This window comes from Rhamphochromis sp. 'chilingali' (genome assembly GCF_963969265.1).
Source record: "Rhamphochromis sp. 'chilingali' genome assembly, chromosome: 7".
Classification (NCBI taxonomy): Eukaryota; Metazoa; Chordata; class Actinopteri; order Cichliformes; family Cichlidae; genus Rhamphochromis; species Rhamphochromis sp. 'chilingali'.
Genome location: NC_137934.1, coordinates 27611814 through 27626579, shown reverse-complemented (window position 1 = coordinate 27626579; position 14766 = coordinate 27611814). Strand labels below are relative to the sequence as shown.

The 14766-nt window shown below is 42.2% G+C and overlaps 1 protein-coding gene across 1 annotated transcript in view; it reads left to right on the top strand.

The window, feature by feature from the left end:
- ghrhrb (growth hormone releasing hormone receptor b) overlaps positions 1-14766 on the top strand; it is a 71612-nt gene that overhangs the window by 16859 nt on the left and 39987 nt on the right. The window lies entirely within an intron of this gene.

Here is a 14766-nt window from a genome sequence, read left to right as displayed (position 1 = left end):
GCAGCAGTCGTGTAGTGTATTGAGAAAAGGATCCAAAATGCAGGTACTGGCTAGGGTGCGAGTGAGTGTTTATTTACAGAAGTGACAAAGTGGCAAAAACAGGAAGAGCAGAGCGGGGAGCTAACAAACCTAAACTGGGGAAAACTAAAGAACTAACCTGAAACCAAACACTCACGGGAGGAGGAGCAAAATGCACAGAGAAAGATGGCAGAGAGCCGCAGAATGAACACCGGGTTACACAGAGTAATGCAGACTGACACGGAGTAACACAGACGACGCGACAGAGAGCACAGGAAAACACAGGGCTTCTATACACAGGGCGGTAATCAGGGAATGGGAAACAGGAGGGAGCCACAGCTGGGAGAAACTAGGCTAACGAGGGGAAAAGTAAAACTGAACACATTGACATCAGGCATGAACATGAACCTTCAAAGTAAAACAAGAAAAACGACTTTACTAAGACACGGACTAGACAGAGTGAGACAGACTTGACACGGAACTAAACCTGCAATAATAATAACCATAATCAAAACAGTATCACTAAATAATCAGAACATAAATCATAATCAGAAAAACACCAACACATAAGAAACAGAAAAAGCTGGGTCAAAATGACCCAGAACCATGACAAAACTTCCCTCAAATGAAAGTTGAGACACATTATGTCCATATATAACTATAACTGTACAACTATAATTGGATGTTTCAGTAAACAGGTAAAAAACACAAAAACAAAGCTTGTGTCAGTGACCAAATATATATGTGGCTAACTGTATGTAAACCATTTACAACAACAGCACTCTGAGCGCTCGACAGCCCCCCCACAATGTTTTTATTACCGTTTGCTGACGTCAGCCTGCTTTTATAACAACATGCTGATGTCTGACTTTTGACCAATGACTGTGAAGCATTACATACTAAAATGGTATTTTGTTATCTTTACCCACATGATTAAAGCAGAACTGGCTAAAATAATTGGCCAAAATCATTACATGAGAATTTTGAGCTTTTAAGCATTCACGCAGTGTGTATTTTTGTGATCATTCTAATGTCATAGAATTTTGTACTGAAAAAAATAAAAAGTGTGTTGTAGAGCTCTCTCCATGCCCTTTCATATGATACATTACTAAATATGGGTTCTTGGAGATTTTTTTCCAAGGTCAGCTTTGATCTTGGTAACCTACGATGAAGGTCAAGGTCAAATGCTTAGCCAACCTAGGTACTCATGTCCCCCAACACCTAGCATATTGTTGTAAAGTTTAAAGAAGACCCATAAAAAATTGTGGATAAGCTAAGGTTTTTGGTTTGACCTGATTGACCTTGAGCTGTTATTGGTATCTACCATTACACAAAATCTGAGCATGATATCTTAAAAACTGTGGACATTAAACTGCCAAAAAACAGGCAGCCAGACAAACAAACAAACTGAAAGGATTACATAGTCTTTCTTTTGGGGGGGAGAACATACCGTCTCACCTCAAAACAAAATAAAAAAAAAAATCATTGCCGTTTCCACCCCCTAAATAAAACAAGTGTAAACACAAAACAAGCATTACACTTGACAGTCCCTTTTCCTTGGTAGCACCTACATTTGGGGCCATCAGAAGCTAAATGGGCTCAAGTCATGTCACATAAAATTATAGCCATCCTGGGAACAATTTGAAATGTTCCATGATGTCACTGTTAAACATACATACTGATTTTACCGTACAGTAAAAATCCAAAGATGACAGAGATGTTGTTTTTTTAATCAAGCAATATTTAAAACATTGGTTCCTTTTAATGTTTATTTGATATCTAGGCCAACGTATATACTGTGCAGGACTGCATGTCCAGGAAAAACAAACAAACACACAAACAAAAACAACAACAACAAAACAGTCTAAAACATAACATATTTCAAGTGATTGTCCAGGCTTCAGAGATTGAAGCCTCCTTTCCAGGAGATGGCCAGCGGTGTGGGCAGCTGTAGCAGGTAGACAAAGGTGAAAAGTTTTGATGACAAAATCCTTCATCTTTATCAACTGATGTAGCAAATCCAATAACCAAGGAAGGCCAGAAACCAGTCTTTGTAGACTGTGATTAGCTGCCCCCTGGTATTCCTTACTGGGGCTTTTCAACCAATCATTGCACAACTTCTGCACTGTATAAATCCTGTCATAAATCATGAGGGGCTGAGAGCTGCTGGGTCCATAGTCGTCACGTTATTCTGTCATGCCGGCTGTGTAGCAGGAATCCAAGAACATTACATTACTCAAAAACAGCTGGAACTTTACAAAATAAACCAAAGCCTCGAACGAAAAAACTGACACAATGAATCTTATGTGGAAATATCAGTAGTGATGTCATCAGACAGACGGAAACTAATTAAGTAATAATGTTATTTAATACTGAAGAACAACAGAAAAATAAGAGGGATCAAAAATTCATTAAATGGTAGAACTTCAGGTAATTAAGGCTAAAGGAGTGTTTTGTAGTTCACTTTTTAAATTGTAAATGTAAACTTACTTTAAGTTGGTATTATTATTATTATTAAAATATTACATTTTTTAAAATAATTATATGTTTATACATCAATACAACAGAGCAAGAGAAGATTAATGGATTCATATCTGTGAGGGACACTGGTTTTATGACTGTTAAATAGATAAAACAGATCCGGCCTGTGTGTTAAATATCTAACTATTATTTATGATATGCTATTAAAAAAAAAACCTTAGCATTACCTTAAAAGCGTTGCTCTGTCAAAGCTGTTTTGAAATCTATAATTATATTTAAGGAATTATTTTTAAGCAATTATTTCAACTAAGCAAACACTTGCACACAAAGTTTTAGCACTGTACTATCAGGGGGAAAAAATTCAAAACAAGAAAATCGCACTTTCCTCAGCCTTGTCTTAATTTAATACAGTAAGAGATTACAAGTTCCTAATTTAATTTGAAGTCCTGTTATGAAGTATGTACGTCATTTTCATTTAATCTGATAACATCTACCAATAACAATCAATTATTTTCAAGTTAAGGAATTTTGTGTTAAAATCAAAACAAGAAAATTACTGCTATGCAGTGTGTATTTCGAAAAGAATAGTATAGGATACCAGTGGTCTGTGGTGTTATGGACTGAATACTGTGATATTTCCTATGTAAATTAAGAGAGAGAGAGAGAGAGATCTTATAGAGCATAGGCATCTACTTCTCAAGCATGTGGCTGAGCAGCTGTGGGATGAAAGTCTTGTCAAAATAAATCTGAAAGAACTTGGAAAAAAATGTAAATGATCATTTCTGATGTTGGTCTTTTCTGTGGAGCCTTTCCCACCCTAGGACTTTAGAAAATGCTGGAATTTCTTTCCGTTTAGGAAATGAGTACTGTTGATTTACGTAGTCCATGTTTGTCTTATAATGTCATGAAGCAACACACAGTGATTTGAGGTTAGTGGTTGTCTTCTGGTTTTTCTGGATTGCTGTTTCCTTATAGTGAGACAGATAGTTTCAAAGACAGTTGACATCTGGAAGGTCAAAGAGGGTGTCATCCTCAGTCATCCTCTGGCAGAGCATGTGTTCCAAATCAATCCTCCATGTGATGCTCGCAATGCTGAGTCAGAGATGGCTGTGTTGTTTCAAAGAGTTCAGAGTTACATGTTCTGCTTCCAATTGGGAAATTATAAGGATGATTTTGTAATGTCCTTAGAACTGTTTTCGCAGTCAAGTACTTTCCATATAGATACTAATTATAAAATATGGGCTTAAGTTACGTGAAATAAACTATCGTTTGCAATTACACAATTCACACTTTTAAGCACCAACTGTAGCATTTCGCCATAAAGCATAAAACATGGACATACTTTCTCAGTCAGAAAAATGAAGCCAATCCGAAAGTACCTTGTCTCTTTGCTGGTGATGTTATGGGGTCAGTCTCTTGTTTGGGGTCATACTAAATAAATAGTTCAGTTTGTTTTGTAAATCTTTTCAAAATGATGGATTGATTGTGGTATGAAACACTCGTTGGCCAACAATTTGTCAGCACAAGTTGTTAGCCAATGACCTGTGGCATCATGGTTGGAGCTGACACGCCTTGTTTTTTTTGCACCTAAGTTTGCAAAGGGCAGGAAAATCTCATCTCAAAGCTTCAAAATTAACATTCTGTGCCACCAACATGTTGTTTTTTATAATCCCACAAGTGACCAGACCTGTCAGTCTAAGCAGCCACAATTCTAATAGTAATAATCAAATACTGCAAAAGGGTGATTTAAAAATAAATAAATAAAAGTCACCAGCTTTACTATTGTTTGGAAGGATGATACCATTTGTTAAATTTTGTTTAGCTGAGCGTCCTTACCTAGAGCAAAAAGTTTAGATAGACCAAAAGGGTTGTATATTAATTGAAGCCCCATGCATACACAATATATTATTAGCATTATTATTATTGTTATAGGGAGGAATGACCAGGTGATGGAGAACAGCCGTGTGGGCTAGCTTTCCCTGACACCACACCCTGAACCCATTGCTCCACCCCTCCCCTGTAGCTGAGCCACAAACCACACCCAGCCACATTAATAATAATAATAATAATAATAATAATAATAATGCTTACAAGACAAAATGAAAAGAGAACAATTAAGAAAAAACAGTGAGATTAAAAACAGAGTCAAAGTTAAATATCAGAGGAGCTTCTATCCCCAAGCCATCATTCAGTAATGGCAGAGCTGAATGAAATGAGCAAGTGAATAAGGAGATTTGCTCTTTCATTTGAACCTTCACACACAGCTGGTCTAGCTGTCCAGTACAAACTGAGAACATGCTGCGGAGATAAAACAAGTGTAGCTTGTTTCACATTTGTTTTTCCTATATTAAATGTAATTACTAAAGACATGGTTTATACAATTTAACATATAAATAAGCTTACGGCCATACCACCCTGAGCACGCCTGACCTCGTCTGATCTCGGAAGCTAAGCAGGGCTGGGCTTGGTTAGTACTTGGATGGGAGACTGCCTGGGAATACCTGGTGCTGTAAGCCTCTCCTCCTTGAATCGCTACCTTATTGTGGTGGAGGGGTTTGTGTGTCCCAGGGATCCCAGGGGCTATGTTGTCTGGGGGCTTTTGCCCCCTGGTAGGGTCTCCCATGGCAAACTGGCCCTGGGTGAGGGACCAGACAAAGAGCGATTCATAAGACCCTTATGAAAAGGACACAGAGGGAACAGTTTACCCTGCCCGGGATAGGGTTACCGGGGCCCCGCCCTGGAGCCAGGCCCGGGGAGGGTGCCTGAGGGCGAGCGTCTGGTGGCCGGGCCTTAGTCCATGGGGCCCGGCCGGGCACAGCCCGAAGAGGAGACATGGGCCCATCCTCCCGCAGGAGGCGCCATAGGGGTCGGGTGCATTGTGTGCTGGGTGGCGGCCAGGAGCGGAGGCCCTGGCGGACTGACCCCCGCCTGCCAAGACTGGCAATAGGGACATGGAATGTCACCTCTCTGGTGGGGAAGGAGCCTGAGTTAGTGCGTGAGGTTGAGAGGTACCGGCTAGATATAGTCGGGCTCACCTCTACGCATGGCTTGGGCTCTGGAACCAGTCTCCTGGAGAGGGGCTGGACTCTGTCTCAGTCTGGAGTTGCCCCTGGTGAGAGGCGGCGGGCTGGGGTGGGTATTCTAATATCCCCTCGGCTTGCTGCCGGTACGTTGGGGTTTTTCCCGGTGGACGAGAGGGTTTGTTCCCTGCGCCTTAGGGTCGGGGAACGGGTCCTGACTGTCATCTGCGCTTATGCGCCGAGTGGCAGTTCAGAGTACCCAGCCTTCTTAGAGTCCATGGGGGGGGTGCTGGAGGGTGCTCCACCTGGAGACTCTGTTGTCCTGCTGGGTGACTTCAATGCTCACGTGGGTAACGACAGCGAGACCTGGAGGGGCGTGATTGGGAGGAACGGCCTCCCTGATCTGAACCCGAGCGGTGCTTTGTTATTGGACTTCTGTGCTAATCACAGTTTGGCCATAACGAACACCCTGTTCGAACATAAGAGTGTCCATAAGTGCACGTGGCACCAGGACGCTCTAGGCCGTAGGTCGATGATCGATTTTGTAATCGTATCAGCAGACCTGCGACCATATGTTCTGGACACTCGGGTAAAGAGAGGGGCTGAGCTGTCAACTGATCACCACCTGGTGGTGAGTTGGATCAGGTGGCGGGGGAGGACGCTGGACAGACTTGGTGCACCTAAACGCGTAGTGAGGGTGTGCTGGGAACGTCTAGCAGAGGCCCCAGTCCGCGAGATCTTCAACGCACACCTCCGGCAGAGCTTCAACAGCATTCCGAGGGAGACTGGGGACATTGAGTCCGAATGGACCATGTTCAGCGTCTCCATTGCCGAAGCTGCTGCATTGAGCTGTGGCCGCAAGGTGGTTGGTGCCTGCCGTGGTGGTAATCCCCGAACCAAATGGTGGACACCAGAGGTGAAGGGAGCCACCAGGCTGAAGAAGGAGTCCTATCGGGCTTGGTTAGCCTGTGGGACTCCGGAGGCAGCCGACAGGTATCGACAGGCCAAGCAGAATGCGGCTCGGGCAGTGGCTGAAGCAAAAACTCGGGTGTGGGAGGAGTTCAGAGAGGCCATGGAAAAAGACTTTCGGACTGCCTCGAAGAGATTCTGGCAAACCGTCAGACGTCTCAGGAGGGGAAAGCGGTGCTCTACCTGCACTGTGTATAGTGCTGGCGGAGCGCTGCTGACGTCGACTGAGAAAATTGTCAGGCGGTGGAAGGAATACTTCGAGGACCTCCTCAATCTGACACGTCTTCCGAGGAGGAAGCAGAGTCTGGGGATGAGGGGAATGACCCGCCAATTTCCGGGGGCGAGGTCACTGAGGCAGTTAAACAACTCCTTGGTGGCAGAGCCCCTGGTGTTGATGAGGTCCGCCCCAAGTTCCTGAAGGCTCTGGACGTTGTAGGGCTGTCCTGGTTGACACGCCTCTGCAATGTTGCGTGGAGATCAGGGGCAGTACCTGTGGACTGGCAGACCGGGGTGGTGGTCCCCATCTTTAAGAAGGGGGACCGGAGGGTGTGTTCCAACTACAGGGGGATCACACTCCTCAGCCTTCCTGGGAAAGTCTATGCCAGGGTGCTGGAAAGGAGAGTTCGTCCGTTAGTCGAACCTCGGATACAGGAGGAACAATGCGGTTTTCGTCCTGGTCGCGGAACACTGGACCAGCTCTTTATCCTCTCCAGGATACTTGAGGGTGCATGGGAGTTTGCCCAACCAGTCTACATGTGTTTTGTGGACTTGGAGAAGGCATTCGACCGTGTCCCTCGGGGTGTCCTGTGGGAGGTGTTGCGGGAGTATGGGGTGTCTGGCCCATTGCTACCGGCCATTCGATCCCTATACAACCGTTGCAAGAGCTTGGTTCGCATTGCCGGCAATAAGTCGGACTCGTTCCCGGTGGGTGATGGGCTCCGCCAGGGCTGCCCTTTGTCTCCGGTTCTGTTCATAATTTTTATGGACAGGATTTCTAGGCGCAGCCAAGTGGCGGAGGGCTTTCGGTTTGGTGGCCTCAGAATCTCATCTCTGATTTTTGCAGATGATGTGGTTCTGTTGGCTTCATCGGGTGGGGGCCTCCAGCTCGCACTGGAATGGTTCGCAGCCGAGTGTGAAGCAGCGGGAATGAGGATCAGCACCTCCAAATCTGAGGCCATGGTTCTCAGCCGGAAAAGGGTGGAGTGCCCACTCCGGGTCGGGGATGAGTTCCGTCGTGGTGAAGAGGGAGCTGAGTGTAAAAGCGAAGCTCTCAATTTACCGGTCGATCTACGTCCCTACCCTCACCTATGGCCACGAGCTGTGGGTAGTGACTGAAAGAACGAGATCGCGGATACAAGCGGCAGAAATGAGCTTCCTCCAAAGGGTGGCTGGCCTCTCCCTTAGAGATAGGGTGAGAAGTTCGGCCATCCGGGAGGGGCTCAGAGTAGAGCAGCTGCTGCTCCACATCGAAAGGAGCCAGCTGAGGTGGTTCGGGCATCTGACAAGGATGCCCCCTGGGCGCCTCCTGGGTGAGGTGTTCCAGGCATGTCCCACCGGGAGGAGGCCCCGGGGCAGACCCAGGACACGCTGGAGAGATTATATCTCTCGGCTGGCCTGGGAACGCCTTGGTATTCCCCCGGATAAGGTGGAGGAGGTGGCTGGGGAGAGGGAGGTCTGGGCCTCTTTGCTTAGGCTGCTGCCCCCGCGACCCGGCCCCGGATAAAGCGGATGAAGATGGATGGATGGATGGAACATATAAATAAATACAGCAATTTACAGGATTCTTGTACAAGCCAGCACATGTGTTTAGATGACATCTAATCAGGTTATTAAGTGTCACCAGGCACTTCTTTCTGTGCTTCTCGTCCACAGGAAATGCATCATGAATGAACTGAAGTACATTATTTCCATTTTTATTATTTATATTACACTGGTTACATGTCAAATTTGCTCTGGACACGGTTTACTTTTATTTTTGTCTCACCAAAAGACAAGAATGTGATGATAAAAAAGCAATGTCCATAACTAAGCTCCTTAAAATTTATAGACCACTCCACCATTTCCTTCCCATCATATGAACTGTTATCAGATGATTATAGCGCATTAGGAGGTAGACCAAATTTTAAAAGGAGGCCGGGCTTGATAACAAATACTGAATCATCAATAGTGGGAGGTGAAGCTTACTTGTCACACTGTAGGCATGACTATGTTTACTGCGGCTGTTGAGCAGGGGAGAATGTGCTGGCGGGTGCACAGGTGGAACAGCGGAGTCCAGGTAAGTGAGATCAGAAGCAGGTGAGCAAGTGTTTGGCAGTGGCTCAATTCTTCTGGAGGGTGAAATGTAACTCTCAGGAATACTGGAGACCAACAAGGAAACTTAGATTTGTCAATCTAAGAAATGCATTATCTGAAGTCACTAGGAACAGGTCACGTTACCACAATAGCAGAGACAATGATCTAGCAAAGAACTGTTGCCACAGCTGATTCTGAAATATGGTGGCTCGATGAGAGAACCCAGAAGTCTGACAGAAATCAGAAATCTTGGAGAGGGAGAAAAAAACAAACCCCAGCATGTCCAAATCCTAACAAACATAAGAATAACAAATGATATTAGGAAAGAAACAAAACTGGAACATAAATCATTCTCGAAAACGAAAAGGCAGTGTGTAGACAAAGTGGAAAGAATCCCAAGAGTAGTGAGTCTGTAAGGAAGATATAAAATGTGAGGTATTAGCTGTTCTCATTCTGCACTTTGTTGTAAGGAGTTGGATCATCTTGAAGAAAGGATTATACCCAATTTGCAGATGAAATATAATTTGTAGAGTGCAGGAGAATTAAACATATTCAAAGAGCTGTGGATGGAATAGTTTAAATCTCTTCTTCTCTGCTAGGATTGCCATGTTGAAATGTAAACCTTAGGGCAGGGCTCTAGACTAACTTTTTGCCATGGGCGTACCGGTACGCCTAACTTTAAAAAGTTTGGCGTACCGGCACAAAAGTTAGGCGCACACAAATTTTATAATAATTTATATAATATAATGTGTTTTTCTGGATACACTGTGCTTTTTCAGCATTCAAAGATTGATGACACCGTGTCAGAGCACTGGCTATGAATTTCAGAAGGATCAGGCCTTAACATAACAGAAAAGTTAGCAATAGTTCTTTTCCTATTACAGCTACATCCACTTCTGTCGTGCCTAGGCTGCTCACTAGGGCTGTGTATCATCACTGATTTCTATAATCCATTCGATTCCGGTTTTCAAAGTCCCGATTCGATTCAACTTAGCCTCAGACAGTCAGAAATATTATAATTTTGATCATTTATCAGTACTGACTTCATCAGAATTGTGAACATCACGGCAGATGCCTTTGTGCGAAAGTAACTGAGAATAAAACACAGAAAAACATGAAGGAGATTTTCCTGGTCTGGCTTTTTATAGCAGATAACCTTAAAAATATTCTACAATGTTCTGCATATAAAGTTCAAATTTCTTCAGTATTGAACAACAGAAAAAATAGGCTTTCTTGTCCGAGGTCATTCAAGTGAAAAAAAGAAAAGAAAAAGACAGCAGCCGACAGCGCTGTAAACAACGGTAGACTGGTGGGTAATAAGCGAATGAATAATACAGAAAACGGAGATTGGAGACGGGAAACTGTTCTTGAAGTACAGAGAGAGATAGAGAGAGAGCTAGCTGTGCATGGAGTGTGATTTTAATAGTCGTGGAAGCAAAACAGCAAAACAGTTGGTCGCACAGGTGCAACCAAATATTTTTTTTTAGTCGCACCACTGAAAAATTTGGTCGCACTCTACAGCCCTGCCTTAGGGGCACTTTGGACAGAGTCGGTACTTCCACATCTGGTTTTCTTTCTACATGGTCAGAAAAGGGAGTTGGTTGTTTTTTTAGGCGAGATCACTCACAATACTAATTCACTTCAAAGCCTAAATGGAGAATATTAACTTTTTGAATTAGTTTATTGTCATTATACAGTTTTAATCATTCTCACAGGTTAGTCTAGCCCCAAAATGAATAGCTCTTTGGAGGCTATTGTTAAAGCCACTGAAGTAAATGTCTTAGTGATTTACCAAGTGCTCAGATCATTTAGTGGAGTGCTGTTGTTAATGTGTGTAGCCAGTGACTGTACTTAATGGTTAGTGTTACTCTCTGAGTATGCAATTCTGGCATTTATATATTTTCACTTAAACTTTATTTTATTTTATTTTTAATGGGGACCAGTGTACCACTATAACTCTGTATCAAGATGGTACCTTATACATTGTTGCAGAAAGACTTGCAGTGTTAAGCCTTTATTATACACTGTTGCAGACACAGATATGGACACCAAAAGACGTGACCACTAAGTAGTCATTTCTATTATATCTCACACAAACAGAACATGTATTATGAAGGCATTATAGAATATGTGAAAACAGCCTTCAGACTTGATCACTTTCCTGAGTTTATGGGCTCAGTCACTCATTTTGGATCATAATGAGTAAAAAACGGAGTCTGATTGACCCTAGATTATCCAAGCCACATTGGCTAATGACTTGATTGACAAGCCAGTATGCATGTGGGTTTCACTATCAGACCCACTATCAGATCACACCTGACTTTAAAACACTAAGATGGTAATATCAAAGCCTCATAATGTTACTTCACAAAGCAGCTGTCGTAGCTACATCCATTGTCTAGATCAGAATCCACCCTTTAAAGTAAAACTTAAATAAACTAAAAGACGAACCGAGACTGAACTCTTACAAACAATGTGGCAGAGAGGCGAACACAGGAGGCACATGAAAAAGAAAAGCTCTTGGCAAAGCAACATAGGACAACAATAGAAATCATGGATCAATATTCAACAACCCAAAGGAAGAAGATTTAAGTTATAACATGTAGCGAGTTAATCTGACAGTAGAAAATACACACTGTGATGCTACATTAAACGTTTGATGTACAAATTTGGTTTAAATCAGGTGGGGAGTGCAAATAGCCAGCACATTGCAATATGAGTCATGAATTAGAGATTTAGAAACAATGCACTGTGTTACATTGTTACAGAAGCCCAGAACATAAGGCAGGGGCTCCTAAATGAATAAATAAAGGATTTGTAATCATTAGAGTGACAATTTGGCCGTCAAGGTTAAAACAGGACATGTAAAGCACACCAAAACCATTTTCTGTTTCTTTCAGCTGTCCATTGGCAGAGAGATTTGGCAGCTGAAATTTTAAACTTTGTTTTGTTACCCCCCCCCCCCCCCCAAAAAAAAAAAATGTTTTCCTCTAAAACTTCAGCTTAGGCTTGGTGTACAGTTTAAATTTGCTATATACTATTCATAAAATCTATATTAATACTACAGCAGTTAGCCTAAAGGGAGAAAAATCTACATGATCTGGTTCCTGATGTCTGTCTGCATAGCTTGATGTTTGGGCTATTCCTGCTTCTCTGTTCTGTCACTTCCACCTTTGCACAATCCTCTCATTCTCAATTTTCTTATAGCCAGTTATTACACTATTCAAACCGTTTTCTGTGGAACTCTCAGTTTTACATCTCTTCCTGGAGGTACAGAGCCTTACTCAAAGTCTCTGTGAGCCATCTGTTAAGTGTAATCATAACCACCAGTATTTAGACTCTGGAGCCCTGTCCTATTTCTTACCTTGATACACTTACACCATGCTGCTCAGTTGCTTCAGACTGTAAACAGCCAAAATACTTCTATTGCATAAACTCTTGTACAATCACTAATGTTCCTTACTTTCACAGAGTTCTCCAAATAATTCTTTTTTTTTTTTTTAATTTTCCAGAAAATTTGAGTAGCTAAATCTAAAATACATTCATATGTCTTAGTAATAGTAGTATCCCCGATTGTCAGATTGACATTATTCATTGACATTTTAGTAAATTCATTATTAAATTATTAACAGTCAAAATAATCTGATTGTGTTAATATTGACACAAGGAAGCTACTGTTGGTTTACTGATGCGGAAAACTGTGGGTTTGCCAAGTGTAAAAATTATGAATTATAGTAGCTAAATTGTTTTTCATGCAATGAACCGCTATTGCAAATGAAAATGCTAGTGAAAACTGTTGGGAAATATAGGTACTTTCTTTACACATTAAATTTATGCAAACTCATTACATGAAGGTTTTATGCCTTAATCTGCATCACAATGCAATGATAATAAAGGGCAGATATTGTGGTACATGTATCAAAGGTCCCTTTTTTGTAATATCAGTAGTACTGTCACAGCAGCAGCAATGTACATGCTTTTTGTTGAACCATGAAACACTGGACAGTTATAGCAGGGGGTAGTTGTAGCCAGATAGGAATAATCTCGAGATATTGTAAAGACAGTGTAAGGGGTATACAGGAAATATGTTTTAACTGACACTAAGTTAGTGTAATTTTCCTTCAGCTGTCGTCAGAAATGATGAAACCTTCGTCAGGCTAATCCAGACAGTTATTGTTTACTTGTATATGCTTTTTGAATTCTCATTGATCTTTTTTACCCTTATGTTTTGAGCCATAAGTGCCCATGAGAGCTTAAAGTGCATATTTATCAGTTAATTGTAGCAAACTTGGTTAGTAGGCTGTATCTATGAACTGTAAAACTGCAAAACACATAGTTCCACATCTGCTAATTAGTAACAGACTAAATAAAAGTTAGAAATTCACTCATAAAAATTGTAGGACAACCTTCTTGGATGGCCGATGCCAAATAGTAGGCCTTAATAATCACCACATACTTTCCTTAGAAATGCTCCAAAAGGCACAGACAGCCCAAACATAGTCAAGTGGTCAAGTTGAGTGACTTGAATTAGCAGAGGTGAAGCCTATCAGCTTCCCGCTGCAGCTTACTTTAGCCCTGGAGGGTGCCGCTTTACAAAAATCCCAATCCACAAATCTAAGAAAACACAGCAACAAAATTAAAATCTTTACCTCACCACCTTACTGTGTGTGTGTGTGTGTGTTTAACTAATCTCTGCAAATGTTCAACAAAATATTACGCTAAGGCTGTGGGTAACTTGTTAATCATGTGCACATCTCTTAGGATCTGTCTTTGTTTGTTTTGTTTTGTTTTATTATGTCAGCCCTGTATGAATGCATTATTATGATGAAGAAAAATCACATTGTTTGACAATGGAAAAAAACTGTGACACAAACCTAGAAACCAGAGACTTTGTTTGCCTTGTTGCCATAGGGCCTATTATGCTGAAATGTGCAAAGGTGTGCATCAATAAGATGTTCATGCATGGTGAGCATAATGATGCTCTTTACATCAATCTGTCACACAGACCATTGATCCTACTAGAATTATGGAGTCTCTGATGGAAGTAATTACTGACAGCATGAAAAAACAAAGGTCTTTCTGCTATGGATACTTTCTGCTAATAGAACACAAATCGCAACTAATAATACTGAGTAAGAAGAACCAGCCATTCATCTGTTGTGTCATCCTGTAATGCTTTTTATTGCTACATATGAAGGGTTCCATCCTGCCTATGGAGTGCAGTTACACACGCCAAGTTGAATAAAAGCACTGCATTCATTAGTACCAACCAGTCCTTAGTCTCTTTGTGGCAGTTCATTACTTGGAGGGTCATTAACGAATTTAGATTAACAACATGCTGTTTTCTTTCAAAATAGCATATGCTTAGTCTAAGTTAATGTGTTCATGGACAATAGTTGTGATGCAGAAGCCGGTGGGTGTGGTGGGGGTTATGGGGGTCCGATGTTTGCTTCATCACTGCTTTGGCAGCCAATCTTCCAGCACTAGCCAAGAGCTGTGTTTTATTATGAATGAGTGGCGGGGTGTCTTTTTGCATAGCTCTTTTAATTGACACAGGAGCAAGGAGCTTTGATGTATGAGACGTGGTGGTGGAGAGACTGAATCCTCATTACTGCTCTCTTTTAAACTCTGCCACCGTCTCCATGCCTCCCTCGCTTGGAGCAATGCAGACTGCAGGGAGAGCTCATCAGGCAAGTGAGGGGAACAGCAGAGACAGAGTGTGGGTAGAGAGGAGGGCTGAGGACGACACCAAATGAAATGCCTTTTCACTTTCCCATAGTGGGGAAATCCTGAATCCTGTAGTACCTGCAGAATCTCAATGTTCTAATGAAGGAACTTCTAAAACAAAGCTACAGGAGTAACAACAGGACATACAATATTTTACTGTATGGAATGGCACAAACGTGACACATAGGAACATTCATGTTACATACATTTTTTTTGTATGAGTATGCCTCATGATTCAATAGCTTACAGAGCCAACTTT